A 16,903-nucleotide genomic window follows, 5' to 3' on the forward strand; every position below is an offset into this window, starting at 1 on the left:
GGGACAGCGTGGCAGAGGAGGGGGACAGCGTGACAGAGGGCAGAGGAGGGGGACAGCGTGACCGAGGGCAGAGGAGGGGGACAGCGTGACAGAGGGCAGAGGAGGGGGAACAGCGTGACAGCAGGCAGAGGAGGGGGAACAGCGTGGCAGAGGAGGGGGACCAGCGTGGCAGAGGAGGGGGACAGCGTGACAGGGCAGAGGAGGGGGACAGCGTGGCAGAGGAGGTGGAACAGCGTGGCAGAGGAGGGGGACAGTGTGGCAGAGGGCAGAGGAGGGGACAGCGTGAGAGAGGGCAGAGTATCTGGATGCAGAGGGGGCAGAGTGAGAGAGGGCAGAGTATCTGGATGCAGAGGGGGCAGTGTGTCTGGATGCAGAGGGGGCAGAGTGAGAGAGGGCAGTGTGTCTGGGTGCAGAGGGGAAGAGTGTCTGGATGCAGAAGGGTATTTTTGCATACAACTAAATAAGTATGTCTGTCCTGACCTAAATACTTATTACATTTTTTTGACCCAACTACTTCTAAAACAGGACTGCTCGGTAATTAATTTGAAGGGGTGCCTTGAAAAAATTATGGAGACTCTAAGGGTGCCGCAAACTGCAAAAGTTTGGGAACCACTGCCTTACTGCAATCAAAATGTTGTCAAAAAGATTGCACTACAAAGCCACATTGAAGCAAAAAGTTATTATGTATGCAGAAGAACATGGAAATAGAGCTGCAAGTCGATATTTTGACATTAGTGAGGTAAATGTTCATTGTTGGAGAAATTATCTCAATTCTATCTAATCAAAGGTTTTTTTTCTGTTGGTACTGAAATTAGTAATCACCTAAGAATCGATGGCGTCTTCGAACCGATGGAATGCGGTATTTAAATATCTGACAGCTGTGGATCACCAGGAATTGGAGCAGGGTGTGATATGAGAGGGGTGTGCCTAGCGCTGTTGAATCATCCATTTATCACCATTGCTATACAAAACTGGTGAAATGGAGATACCTTCCGACTTCCTGACTCAAGAGACAGTTGGGAGTTTTTGCATTTGCGATGCAAACGTTTAAATAAAATCGGAGAGAAAACAAAATTCAGACACTTATGAAATATACATGCTGAATGTTATAAGGAATGCCTAACTATAAACATTTCACTGACAAATATTATTGACATGTTTATAATAATGCAAAAATGTCCTGAAAAGTAATTGTAAGGAGGTTCAGGAAAACTATGAATTATTTGTTTTAAATAAGATACCTCCCAACTTTTTAAGTTACTAAAATGCGACAAGATGCATGCTGCCGCTTTGCACATGTATGGGCGTAACCCCCCCCCCCCCACGTCGTGGCCAGCCATTCTGTGCGCTGGGCCGCCCCCAATCTACCTCCAAACAACAGGCATGGCACCTGCTAGATCCATAGTCACTTGCTGAAAAGCATCCCTCGGCTACTGGCAAAGGAGAGCACAAGCATTTGGGTGTCCAAAGTCAGACGCTTCAATGTTTTTTCCCTCATGTTGTGCCTGAAAGCCCTATGAATCCACAAGTTGAATGTGTTCTCAGAACAGCCTCTTCACTTTTTCCTGGCTACCCTATACATCTGCCCCATGGCACATTCCCCACCTAGGGGTAAATGTATCAAGCTGAGAGTTTCCCGGCGAGTTTGAAAAGCCAATCAGATTCTAGCTATCATTTCTTTACTACATTCTAAAAAATGCTAGCTAGAATCTGGTTGCTATAGGCAACATCTCCACTTTTCAAACCTGCCGGAAAACTCTCAGGTTGATACATTTACCCCCTAATCTCTAAAAGGTTGCTGCCAGCTTGGCACTTTATGTCTACCAAAGTTGGGTCAGAGTGTGGAGCTTCCTCCTCTGGCCTTCACTCTCCTCTAGCTTGGGATTTATCACTTTGGGACAAAGGTCTGTCTGGATGGCATCTGTCAATGGTAGGTCATAGAGTTCTTGTTTTTGGCACCCCGCTAGTTCTTGTAGCACAAGTCAAGCATTGTCTAGAATCTGGTTTTCTCAGCTGCCATATGACTTGACCAACCTGGGTTCTAGTGATCTCTGATAGCAGCAATTTCTTTTTAATGTAAAATAAACTGTTACAAGCGACAACAAATAAATCTGACAATTCAATGGGATGCCACGTAAAACACACCTCAAACCGTTCCACTCAGTTGGAGTACAAGAACACGGAACAACACAATACCTTCAGAATCTCACTACGGTAACAATTCATACATTCATTACTAAAATAACAGAGAACAGCCACCCTCTTATGGAATAGTTTGTACTATATCCAAAATGGTGAAGACAAATCACAAGAAAAAAAAGTATAAAGAGTACAATAACAACCTGTCTCAAAATTCTTTACCATGTGTGGCTGGATGACTTATAAATAACTTATTGTATACATTTATTGAAATTAATAGTGCAGGGCACCAATTTATGTAATTGCAAATTTACTGTTTTTTTTTTTAGATTGTGTTGTATTTCGCTATGGGAGATGTATTTATTTCTGAGACAGTGCCAGGGGAGGAAATTGGATTTGCGTAACTTTTCAGGGGGAAGCCTCAAGCTATTTGATTCCTTTAATGTGAAGTGATCTACACGTCTTTTTAGCCTGAAAGCATAGCAGGGAGTTTTTACCTGTTATCTTGCATTATAAAAGTGAAAGGAAACATCTGAACAATGTGATTTAGAAACATCTGAACAATGTGATATCACAGATTAGCGTAAATTTTGCTACGTATAAATTTCATTTAAAATCCAAGTTTAAAGAACATCTCACATCCTGATGTTAATCTTTGAATGAAATTACTTTTTGGGTCTTGTCGAAAAAGTGGGCTGGTTTACTTCTTGCCAGGCTGTGTCCAAAACTGTATAAAAACAAGCACTGTTTGACCATGTAGCAGCATACCATCTGTAATTTTGGAGATCACTAGTACTTTAAACTAGTGTATGTAACTGTCCTTATTAGGACACTTGAGCTAATAAACATCAACTTTTCCAACATGACTTTAAACAACTTGAACATTCTGATGCTTAGAATCTAGACATGTTGTAAAGACTGAATTACCACAAAAAGGACAGCTAAATATCCGACAGGTGGGCTAAAATGTGTGACAGCACAAAATGCTGGGAGTGAGGATTCGCCTCACTTAACATGGTGACAGAGAGATTGGCGGTTTTAAAGCGGCAATGCCAGGACCCGGCAGCAAACCCTAATGCTATCCCAAGCCCTAAACGTAAGCGTTTTTAAAATTATCTATCCATGGGCTCTTGGCATTACCGCTTTAAAACCAAAAATTTAAACATCGGAAATGTAGTCATCACAATAATGACCACTACCAGCTTCAAGAGCCTGCTTTGATGCCTACTTACCTGCTGTAATTCCTGTGACCACAAATCAGACCAAATCTAATCCGTTATCCGGCTGTTCTGAGGTTGGGACCCTGCATCCAGTACCAATGCTCTGCCCGTTACCCTGCAGCTCTGGTCAGTGTGATAGGCTAGGAGGAACCATCCACAGCAACCCTGATCTGAAGGCAAGAGGTCAGGGGTACCAGCCAGGTGTACTAGAAAGGGGATACCCTAGCAGCGAGAGTTACCCAGAAGGACGCGGTTCTAGGTGCCACTAAGGAGCCTAGTGGTGGCAGCAGCAAAAGCCCCTCCTACTGCAGTTAGAGGGTGCATTTGGGATAAAGAAAAGGGGATGGTGGCAAGGCAAGCCCAGCCGGTCCCCAGCAACACAAGAGACAGGGTGGCATAGGAGTCCATCCTGTCCCACCATGCATTAATAAATTAAGCAAGAATCACACAGCTCGTATCCACACAAAAATGAGAGAGACCATATGCTGAACTCAGATATGCAGTTAATGCTGCATGACCTCTCTGCATCATGTGTAGGAGGTCACATGATGAGGAGGAAGTCACATGATGCAGATGTCTGCTACTTCGGGGAAAGAATAAGATCAATTTCATTCCTATACAATGCTTTATAACCATCGAGGTTCACTTTTGGCCCCAGCTCTTATTTACTAGGCAAATAAGGATCTGGGGCTGCAGGTGAAGGCTTGGCTGGCCACCTATTGCCCATCATTGCCTTAGATAGTGGAAGATGCAGATCCCCCAACAGCACAAAATAGTGATGTGAGATGCCTGTGAAGGAAGTGAGCTGTCAACTGATGAAGAAACTACAAAATGCAGTTCTGTATGAAATGAAGTTCATACATCCAACTCCTAGTAGACAGACAAAAAGCACAAGGGAAACGCTGATACATTATATACATATGTGAAAAAGTGCAGACCATGGACATGTTTCAGAACACGATGCAAAACAGAGGTGAACATGGGGCAAAAAAAACTGTCTTCGCTTCTGCTTCTGTCCTGCATTTTACATTATTTTTTCAGAACAATGATGAGCTGCATCTCTTCTCCATCAATCGAAATAAACATGATTCAGCGTGGGTTGAGGAAAAACGTAAATGTGCAATTATACCTGAATTTGGATAATAACCTGTGTGTTACTGAGCTAAATTATATCCATAAATGAGCCGCGTAATATGATGGCACTATATAAACAATAAATAATCTGATTTGATTATCCTTTACTTAATTTATCCAGTATGTTTTCGGTACTGTATGTATTTTGCATCACTCTGTAACAGTGGGAGGCCATAACTTTGGTAATTGGCTTATAGTCATCTAGGCAACAACAATGCTCTACAATCTGAGGTTAGTGACTTCAATCTCACATCAAGCATAACTAACATATTACTCTATTTGTCAGGAATTATTGTGTTTGTATGGCAGATTTTGATTGGTGGCTTCCAATGGCAGGAACAGTCTCATGGTCTGGCAGTATGTTTAATTTTTTTTTATCATCACTTACTGCAGCGATATAAAATCATTATATTCAGCTTCATTGGCGATCCCGGCACGGAGCCTGTCTGGGGCACGAAAAAACCTTGCGCTTGGAGCAGCCGTGTCATGTAAGAAAAGGTGTGATTTTAAATGGGAACCCTTGTATGCTAACAGTGAGGCTGTCAGGTCATAGGAGACTCATACAACAGGGTAAGTCATGGATTGTGTTAGCACAGGACCTGATGCAATCCCACTATTTTTTTCCCCCTTTCAACACTGTCTAAAGCCTCATTAACATTATCTGTTTTAATGCACTTATCTAGTGAGTAGCGTCTTTTACATGTGTAAGTTGAAAATCAGGATAGACCTGAATAATGTATTTTATCTTACTGCTTTATATATACAAATTAAAATTTTTGGTTTTTAGTGCGTATTTCGGAAGGTTGTCTCACATACAAATAATATAACATTTACAGTTACTTTAAGATATAGGGGCACATTTATCAATATTCACATAAAGTGAAAAGTAGTTTTCAATCCTTATCGCAATGATAAGAATTGAACTATTTCTCACATTTATGTACAGCCCTGCACAGAAACAGCAGTTCCGAAAAACTGCTGTTTCAGTGATAAAAAAAATCATACTTATCCCCCTCTTCGGAAGCGCTGTCTCCGGGTCTTCTCTTCACTCTTCAATTGCGCATGTCCAGTTCCAAGAACTGGACATGCGCACACAGATCCCCTCTCTGTCTCTGCAACGATAGTTGCAGAGAGAGCGCGCTGAGTGACAGGGAGGGATCATGTGATCCCTCCACACATGCGCTGTCCAGCTCTGCTCTTCGGAGAAGAGCTGACTGCATTAGATTTCTTCAATTCCGATGATGTACGCCAGCTGGCGTACATTAACATGACAAGTTCCCGAAAAAAATGTTTTTTCGGGACTTGTTAGATTGCGGCCAGGAGCAGTCACCATTCTGTTGTATGGTGACTGCTCGCAAAAACGATCTGAAGTGAAAAGCAGTCATTTTCATCAGTCATCAGTGCGATGGGACTTTAATAAATTTGCGTTGGACACTTTCTGGACCAAATTACACAGTAAGTGCACGATAGTGCAATACCGTTTTTTCTTAAATATGCCCCTTGGACTTTTCTAAGCTGCATTTGTCAAGAGTTTGCATTTTAACTGCTCTTTTATATGGTTTTTCAATTTGTATGCATTAAAAATACAAAAATAACTGGCAAATATGTTGACATGTTTAAACTGTGTAATACAATTAAACCAATGCAGAAGCATATTGAAGCCCATTTTCCTCATGGGAGGGTCATTGTCACAATGCTGGTCTATTCACTGCAGTTCAGTTGCCGATAGAGCTAATTGCAAGCAGAGTCAGTATAGTGAGCAATTCGAGTGTCCCAAATATAAATTGGTAGCAGATGTTCAGACATTAACTGGATAGTCAGATGTTGGCCAGATTGCATGTCAGTAGGTAAGCAGGTAGTAAGTAATGCAGGAGAAACAGGTTCAGGTACCAAGAGCTGAGCAAACACAATTTTTAAACAAAGACTTCAGTCAGGGAGTGCCTATTATTGGTCCAAACCAGAGATAGGATCCAAGATGGATTCTTATGAGATAGTAATGGCTGTCTTGGATAAAGGCAAGTACAATAACAGTTGTCACCTCTGGTGGCTGGGTGTGAAATTGTATGAGACTTTTTGTAACAGTAGAAGTGTGGGTGCATTAACTTGGCATTGGGATTCTCCAGCTTTATGCCCCTCATCAGTCCTAATCTGCATCAGTGCACATATCTCCTCAGGGTATCCTTTACTATCTCAGACTCTGCATCCCTGAGTTTGGTGGCTGAACATACAGAGAAACAGGTTAATGGTGGAACATCATAGCAGATCAATACAGTTCACAGTTAAGTTGGTATAATTATGCGTGCCAGACCATCTTGCTATTAAAAATCACTCTATATCAACACCTTGTGTACAAAGGTTTAATTTGCAAAAAAAAAATAAGCAACAATAGCACTGTCTGGTATTGCTATGGGCTTCACTAAGCCTATGACAAATTACACTTTCCATCACAGTATAATGTTTTGTGTGTGATAGGATTGGAGGAAGTTCTGCTTTGCAACTGCAGTTGACGGGGCTGGCAATTTCTTTTTTACGTTTACGTGCTTGCCGAATGGCAGTCACATCTAGTTGCCTGACATTCTTCTTTATTATCACCACTCAATACAACTTTGCAAGCTGTTTCTGTTGTCTAATGTCATTTAATTATGCGAGGCTATGTCAACAAAATCTGTAAACACAGACTGGTAAGTATTGCACTCAGACAAATGTTTGCCACCAATTTCTTTTTAACAGGGGATATGTGACAACAGGTCCAACATGGGATATGTGACAACAGGCAATATATGACAACAGAGGATATGTGACAATATAATATACGTGTGAATGGCCCGTGGGTATTAGCATAGGGATCAGTTCCTTTTCTTACAACACAATGACCAACTTTTTCAATGAAGATTATACTCTGGTGCTACTGTCAAGTAACTGTGTATGACTATTTGTATTTTGATGTCTGCTCAAATGTATGAACACTTGAGGAAAGACTAGTTATATATAACAAATCTTATACATTCCCATTTGGCCATTTGAGGTGTTAGGAGGTAACTGCTGGTCCTCTCGGCAAAAACAGGCGGCTGCCTCTCGCACATAGAGATGGCGTGGAGGCGGCACCTGACAGGAAAATATATCTATTTAGCAAGTGTGAATATTAGTATTTTAATGTTGGGGGTGGAGGGAGGCCTAATTCTAAAACTTGTGTGCTACTGATTTAACACTGGGGCTAGTTGGAGTTTTCTAAATCTCATGTACCCATTTTTTTCTTCCAAATAGGGCCTCCAACATTCCAGGATCCAGACAACCAGCAAATGAGCTAAAGTAACCAGCAGCTACAAGTGGTGAAAGTGACAAGAACAGGTAGGAGAGAGCAGGACAGTCTGCCAACTGTTCTGAATCTGGAGGGACAGTCCCAAATTTGGGTGACTGTTTCACTTAGGAGAGTTGGGAGGTATGTCCCGCTTCACCGTGTACTGCTCGTGAAGGCAGAACTGTGTGCACCTATCAGTAGTGCACACAGTATTGCCTGTGTATTTGTCTAAAATGATAGCTATGCTACATCATAGGATCATAGGGGGTTACCCTGTCTAAAGTGCCCAGGCCCCCCCAGAGCCTTAATCCAGCTCTGGGCTTGGGCATAAAAATATATATATGCATTAAGCAACACTAAAATTGCTTCTTTTTACATAGATAAATATATATTGTACAAAAAACCCTTGAAGGATGGGCCACCACTTGTGGGCCAGTGCTGTGTGCTTTCTCCCCCGGGCTAAAGTCTGCCAGCCCTCCCCTGGTGTGTGTGTGTGTGTGTGTGTGTGTGTGTGTATATGTGTATATGTGTATGTATATATATATATATATATATATATATATATATATATATATATATATATATATATATATTAAGTTAAATATAGATACATACAATGCACAGTGCATTTCTATATATTTTATTGATAGATAGATTCAAGTTTTATTTTATTTTTTTTCTTAAGGTTTCAGCACCCTGTACTTTGTTCTATGTTAACAACCTGAAAAACAATTTTCATATATGTTTCTGTTAAAGCACTTTATAAATAAAGTAATCAGCAACTGTTTGTATTTTTGTCTTCAGTGGTCAGTAAAATCACATACCTCTCAATTGTCCCAATTCCGTCTGGACAGTTCTGATTTTAGGGGACTATCCTGATCAGCCAGGAGCTTGTCTCGGCATGATGGACGGCTGGAACGTATTTCCACTCTTCACTGTACATACATGCTGTGTGAACCAGTTAGTGGTGCACTCTTTATATAAGTGAAGATAGGAGGGAGTTGTCGGTGGTTGTAGGAATGCCCTCCATGGTGCTGACCATGCCCACCAACCACTGGCCACACCCACACATCACTGGCCACACCTCCGGTGGGACGGCACTTCTCACAATAGCCCCTTTGTCATTTTCAGCCTCAGGCCCCTGTGGCCCTTACACTGGCCCTGCACAGAGCCAAGGTGCGCTTTGAAGGAACAAGAGACTGTAGATGCAGAAGACATCAGGCCAGGTTTGTCAAATACTTTGTAATTGCAGACAAAAATGTAGAACAATTGTAAAGTCGATTTCTTTACGTAAAGGTAGCAGTTAAAAATATATTAACATTGGGTGCGTAAATTCCCTACAGGTTAGGCAAGAGGCCTGAAGCGCATCTCTGTGATTAGAAAGTGAATGGACCTGTACACACATTCTTTCTGACAAGCATTTGCTTTGCGTTGTGACAATTACAATGTTGCTTTCAGCATTCACAGTAGTTTAAACTCTGTAAAATATAATGGAGTTCTATGGAAACTGGAAACACTGGTCAAAGCACAGTGCAAAAAACATAGTGCTGCAGTGAGGCTGGTTAATGAACAAATCTCAAAGCAGCAAAGTCAAATGAGCTACAGTTCAGCAAGCGTTGTTTTTAAATGGCTGTTTGTATTTAGCCAAAAATTTGCATATCAAACAGAAGGCAGCAGAAACAAATAAGTGATCCATAAATCATGTTGTCTATTGAAAAAAAGAAAAATGGTGTTAATATCGTCTTTAAGTATGCAATATCCAGCAGAATATCTGTTAAGGAATGAGCAAAGCGGGGCAATGTCAGCAGGTTAGTAGAGAGATTAGTAAACTATCAATCGGTAACTGATTAACTAAAAGAAAAAATAGTTTGGGAACTCTTGACATGTGGAGTAGCACAAATTTGATAAGTGAAGAATAAACTTAATGGGCCTGATTCATTAAGGAAAGGAAAGCAAAATAAAATGAGTAATTTTTCACGTTGGCAAAACCATGTTGCATTGGAGGGGAAGGAAAATGTAAAATGTAGGGAGATATTGATAGTTGTGGTAGAACATGTCCTAGATCGACTTTAATTTTCAGTGTACAAATAAAGCTATCAAGTATTTGTGTTCTACATGAGAAAAAAAAAACAGACAGTATTTAACTTATGCGCAAAACAATAAACTAATTTGCAACCCTTGCATTGTAACATGGTTTGTCCAGGAGAAAAGTTGATCAATTTTTTGCCTCATTTCCTTAATAAATCCCAATGTATTTATCACAACATTTCTATAGCTATTTCATTATGTCAATGTATGTCGTTGGGCAAATAGTTATATAGCACATAATTATGAAATTGCATTAACTTATTAATAAAAAAATATATAAATCTTTCTGGAAACAGGAGACATTTTGTAGCAACTCATGATAAGCAACCAAATCCTGCTAGCTACATCAAGACTGAACTGCCCTTGTCATCTCTGTACATTCCAGCCTGTTCTGCAAGAGGTGAAAACAGGCAGGACAAGATGACTCAGCGATTCATTCCTCTGTGTTCTATGCACAGAAACTTCTTTATAACTCACCTTCTGTCTAATACCCAGGGGGTGATTCCTGGAACTTGAGTACAAAATACTAAATATGCAGGGAGAGTTTATGAGCAACAGGGAAGTTACAGTATAATATATAGCATTAAAAGGAAGGCATGTGGCATAATAGAATGAGTTATATACAGGGGGAGGGCTTGATAATTATAGCCCGGGGGGTAAGACATAGTAGCCCACTATGGGACTGGCCCAGTAGGCGGAAGCCCCCCTACCCCCCAGCCCAGCCTGCCCCTGGTTATATGGAGCAGTAGTAGGTCGTTATAGGGAGAGGTTATTATGACATAAATTATGTATTAATGTTTTTTACATGCCTTGGATATAAAAAAAAAAAATATTGTCATTTTCTACCGTCATACCTTTCCACCACTTAGACAGGGGCGCACGCCCGACCAACAAAAATCAAAAACCACGAGAGAGAGCTGCTGCAGCTCAGTTTCGGCAGCGCTGTCCTATACAGCAGCCGCGGCGCTGCCATAGAAGCGTCCGTGGCGGTGCTGTATACAATACAGCACCGCCGCGGACGCTTCTTTGACAGCGCCGCGGCTGCTGTATTGGACAGTGCCGATATGGTGGGCACTGAGTTAGCATGGGGGGGGGGGTTTCTGGAGACTCAGAAACCCCCCCTGCGTGCGCCACTGTTAGACTTAGTGGGGCTGATGCAGAGTTGGCTGCAACTGCGTCTCAAATCGCAGGCGCAATTTTTGTACAATTAAAAGAGGGCAATTGCGACCATATGCAAAGCAGAAATTATGTTAAGGTACGTGCCGATCGCCAACAGTAGCATATGCGTCTGGTTTATGCCAGACACTTATCATGCACTTACGTCCCACTTGTAACAATGCTTTTAACCATTTTTGAATGTGCAACAAACGCATTTGCTATTAGGCATCAATAAAACTCCTAAACATCTCTAATACAGCAGAAACAATTCCCCGTCTTGTGTGCGTAAGAAAAATACGTTTTGCTTAAAGACGCACAATAACAAATATATTCCAACGAAGAAATCAGCATAAGTGAAGTATTCACAATCAATCACAAGCTGGGAACCATTATCGTCATCATCATCATCCACTATTTGCATCTGCCCCTGACTACCCTCAAATAATACAAGTTTCTTATGGTTTATATGTGTCTGTGTCTCAGTCTACATCTGTTCGTAATTGTGTAAACGCGCCGTTACTGTGCTAGGCATACGCTAGAACTTACGCCGCAACTATCCAGCTATGCATTGAATACTTGTCTTTTAATTACAAAAGGATATGTATTATTTCACAGACAACATCAGGCAACACTGTTGCACTTAACTGATAGATGCCTCTACTGCAGAAAATGGTATCACACAGCCGTAATGATAAATCAGTCACAATCTGAAATCTCTACTGGCATAAGTTGAAATTTAAGTCGGACTAGTTTTTAACATGCATCCACGTGGGTGGCTCATTTACTTTCATGGTAGAATATATATAACAACGCTCTCTTGGATGATTAAACTTGGAAGTGTCCATCGTCCATTATATTTTAAAATGTTTTAATTACTGGTTTTGTCTTTATTTCTAACAATACCAATTTGAAATCTCTCCCATAGCAATGACTTTTGAAGTACAGTATAGCTTAACCAATGAAAATAACTCCTCTCTGCTATTGTTTGAGGTGCATAAATATTAATAATACAATTCTCTACATTGTTAACTGTGATGTCCATTTGTAGCGACCCAGTTTACCTTAGGCCTTCACATTACAGGCTTCTAGTTGATGGCTGCACGCACCCCGGTTACCACCATGTTCTCACCCTACTTAAAGAGTGTGCATACCAAAGCGGGTATAGCATGAAAACAAAGTAGCTCTGTTCAAATTAGCTCTGTGTTCTCCTTCCTTTCTCTGTGTGGTCGGGGGCTGGCTGGGCTGGGGGCAGGGAGGCGTCTCCCCCCCTCCCCCGACCCCCCGGGCCGGTCCCATAGTGGTCATTCTTGTTTTGTGATAACTATACTGCAGTTGCACCCGCCGTTTGTGTCACTTTTTCTTCAGTAGGTCCTCACCCTCAATCCCGATTAATGACAAATTTGCTCACTTAATCCAAATGAGAGAATATGGGTTCCAATCTGTGGGGAATATGGGGGCACCTGGGGTCTTACCTGTGGAAAGTGTCTCCCCCTCCTTTTGTAACAAAAGTAATAAACACCTTCAATAATATCAGTAACACACAAAATTCCATCATAACTGTCAAGGCCAAAATGATGGTCCAGGGGTCCTGCTACAGGCATATATCAAATGTGTGTTTATGAGAATGAATTTGATTTCTTCTCTCTTGTATGACATTCTGTATATAACTGAGGCATTTTAAGCTGTTTTTCTGCAATTTTGTCCCATTGAAAAACACATTTTTATTTTTTTATTATCATTATATAGCACCAACATATCATGTAGTGCTGTACAGAAAATATCTAATCTGTCACATCATTCCCTGACCCATTGGGGCTTACAGTCTAAATGATCTACCACAAAAACTCTCTAGGGTCCATTTTGTCAGCAGATAATTACCCTACCAGTATGTTTTTGGAATGTGGGAGGAAACCCAGAGTAAACACACGAAAACATGGGGAGAACATATAATCTCCATTCAGGTGGAGCATACTTGCCAACTTTGTACTGTTTCCCTTTGGAAGATCCCAGAGGGGAGGTAGGGTGAATCGTATAATTTTGGTGACGCCCCCACAACACAATGGCATGGAAGCTCCATTTTGCAGCGAGGCGCTGGGCCAAATTGACACGATTCACGAGAATTGCATCATGGAGGTTCTTACCCTGCCCACTTCACTAGGAAGTGGGCCGATGCGGGAGAAAGCTGCTCTCCCGGGAGTCCAGGACATCTACCCAGAATTCGGGAGTCTCCATGACATCCGGGAGAGTGGGCAAGTATGAGGTAGGGTCCTCGATGGAATCAAACCCATAACCCCAGCACTGGTTGAAGAAGGCTCTCATCTTCTAATGAGAAGTTGTTCTACTTTTTCTTTTCATTACCACAGGAATCCTCCAAGACTTTATTTTACCCACCAGTGAATATGGATGGGACTCAGGGGTGCACTTGGGGAGGGATAGGACGGTTTCCAGTTACCCAGAAAGCACCCCTTCTCTAATCATGGAATCTCTGTTAGTATGTATATTTAATAAACTATATCACCTTGACTGCTGTCCTTCATCATCATACTGTGGCCCCTCCTTCATCACACTATGACCCCCTCCTTCATCACCACACTGTGCCCTCCTTCATCACACTATTGCGCCTTCATCTCACTGTTTCCCCTTTATTACACTTTGCCACCTTTATCAAACAACCCCACCATCACCCTGTTCCCCCGACATCACACTGTTGCCCCTTCAACACACTGCTCCCCCTCCATTCTTTACTTACCCTTTCGTGACTTTCTTTTCTTCTGTCGTCTGGCTCCTCTATGCGTGGCTCTTCACTGACTGTGTCGGGATGTAATGATGTCACGCCCCACTGTCAGTGAGAAGGGAGGATGGAGGTGGGAGCTAGCGCTGCCATCAGTGGTGAATGCAGCCGGCAGTATTTTATTTTTACTGGGCCGGTGGACTGGACAAGCAGAGAAGTCAGACTGAGCAGAGGGTATCTCTGACATGGCACCACCTATTTTTCTTACCCTCTTACTGCGTTCCACCAGCCCTACATAAGAGATGCTCAAAACATGAATCGCTGTAACCAACTCCGGGGGGACACTGTCAGAAAGAAGGACTTACCTGCGTTGGATCGCTGGTCAGATGAGTGCCATCCTCTTGACCTCTTCACAGGCTCGGCATCCATGGGGCACCATTCTACACAGCTGGAAGGAGTGTGATAAGGTTGGAATGAGGAGAGACAGTGTGGACTGGAGACATGAAACTAATCATTGCAGAAATCTTAAAACCGTCAGCTTCTAGCACCCATAACTGTCCTTCACCATTTATCTCAACTGAACCTCCTCACTGGGTCCAGCAGCTGAATTACGATGGTATTCAGTAGATCTTGTAAACAACCCTGTGCTTGGTATGATGACGGCACTATCATGCAATGTCACACTGCCCTCACACATTTTATCTGTTTTACATTTGTGAGAAGAAGATTATGTAGAAGGTAAGACTGATCTAGTGCACAGGCATCACTAACAGCTTTCCAAATATCATATTCACATTCACTCTGCATTTCAGTTGCTTATCCTATAGGCACATCAGGATTATATTACATGTGTCAATTTAAAGCTTTTAATTATGTTGGTGAAACTTTGCCTACTAATGTGCTTTCCCTCAGAAGTACAGCTGGGAGGCAGAGCCGTCTTAAAACATGGGCACGTTGGGCATTTGCCCGGAGGCCCCACAAGCATAGGAGCCCCATAGTCTTGCCAACTTTTCATTATATTTTTTCAGATTTATTCAGAACCTTCAAACCCTCTTTATTAAAAAATTTAGGTGGACTAATCACCTCAGTATCAGCTGTTATCTGTACGTGCGATCTTGCTGTTGCGAATACTGAATATCTTGATCTTGATGAAAACAACGTACACGTACTAATTGTACATAAGTGGGTGAGTGGTTGTAGGACTACAAGTTCCAGCATCACCTGGCATTCAGGGCCCACTGGGACCCGAAGTGTCACATAAAACATACTGTAAAATAAATATAAACGCTATGAAAAAGAAAAAATATTTAAGTAGCAACAATTTTTTGTTCATTTAATTCCACAGTTATCCTCTTCTTTCATCTTTTAATCCACAAGGAAGAAAAAAAAAAACACATTGACACTAGCCTGCTCCTTGCAGAGCCCCGAGTAACAGACCAGGGGATAAATGTATTATGGTCTGGTTTTGTCAACTCGCGGGAGTTCGGCGAGTTGACAGCTAAAATTTAAGGCGGCGCTGGTTGTAAAGGCAAACTTGCCTTTACAAGTCAGTGCCGCTTTAAATTTTAGCTGTCAACTCGCCGAACTCCCGCGAGTTGACAAAACCGGACCATAATACATTTACCCCCAGGTGTCAACTAACCAATGCAAAGCGTGAGAAAGAAGGAAAGATGGTTACAATTACCATGATATGAGATCCAGTATTTTGGTACAATTTCATGGTAGTTTATGACTTAATTAAGTGGTTCTTTGACCATATTGTTGTAAAAAAAAAGATTGTTTAGTAATAATTAACAACAAGGTCAGCAGGATATGCAATGATTATGTTGCTTTAGTTTCTTGTTATATAATTTTCAATCATTTTATACTAACTTTTTTTGTTCACATCAATGGGTTTCAAGGGTGATGCAGCATTGGAAGTGACAAGAATGAGAGACTTTTGGCACTAGTTTTGAAATACCTTTTAGGTAGATATATATTTATGTATGCATGCGTGGGATTTAAAAAAAAGACCAAACCTTTGTTACAGTACACCTTGAAGAAAGCGGCATATTCTGAAACATTGGATTAAATAAGCAGAAACAGTAGTATTCAGTGTTCTAGTAATTACTGAATGTATTTATCTTTTGGAGGTTGCAACCAATTGGTTTACAGGATATGTTTTGAAATTAAGAAACAAGCTGGGAAATTTGACACACAGATATAGGTGAATATTTATTTTCAGGTATATGATATATAAAATTCATTGGTCTGTTTGTCTGTCCGGTTATGCATTTATGCATTTAAAAACACCTGGACTGATTGGGATGACCAACGTGAGGTGGTCCAGTCGGATCCTGGCCAGGTTTTAATGGGGTTAGGGTCTCGGTTGGATCTCCTGTTGCTGTATGCTGGGCAGAACTTTGACCCGGGGATCCTGTTCTGAGCCTGTATTCAGGCACCCCTGCACCGATTGGGTTGAAACCAACGTGAGGTGGTCCAGTCGGATCCTGGCCAGGTTTTAGGGGGGTTTAGATCCTGGCCAGACCTCCCGTTGGTGTAAGCTGGCCTGATTTTTGACCCGGGAACCCTGTTCTGAGCTGAGCCTTCCACTGGATGGATTTGGACGAAAACTTCACAGACTGGTAACATTGGATCCCAGAAGACATACTTGGAGGTTTATGTCCCGGTCAGACCTCCCGTTGGTGTACACTGTGCAGAGCTTTGACCCTGTTGTGGGCCTTCCACTGGATGGATTTAGATGACATTTAATATAAAAACAAAAACAACACTGGGCAGTAACCTCATGGGTGTGTTGGAAGAGCTGCTAAGCTGCTAATTATTTTTTTAAAGGTTGACAGTTACATCAAACTCATTGATAACTTAACTTAAAGATTTAAGCCTGGGCAACGCTGGGTACTTCAGCTAGAAATATTATATTGAACATATGGGTACACAGTATAATACTAAGTTGAGTGTGCAGGTGACAAAAAGTTATTCCCAGGCTTATGTATAATGTTGAGTGCTATCCCCCAGCTATGTGTATAGAGCCTATATTATAACAGATATAAAATGCTATGTGCAGGTATATGTATAAGTGACTAGTTACCAGCAGTGTCTATAATACATTGCACAGACATAATGGTGCTATGTGCA

This window comes from Mixophyes fleayi, chromosome 4 (genome assembly GCF_038048845.1).
Source record: "Mixophyes fleayi isolate aMixFle1 chromosome 4, aMixFle1.hap1, whole genome shotgun sequence".
Taxonomy (NCBI): domain Eukaryota; kingdom Metazoa; phylum Chordata; class Amphibia; order Anura; family Limnodynastidae; genus Mixophyes; species Mixophyes fleayi.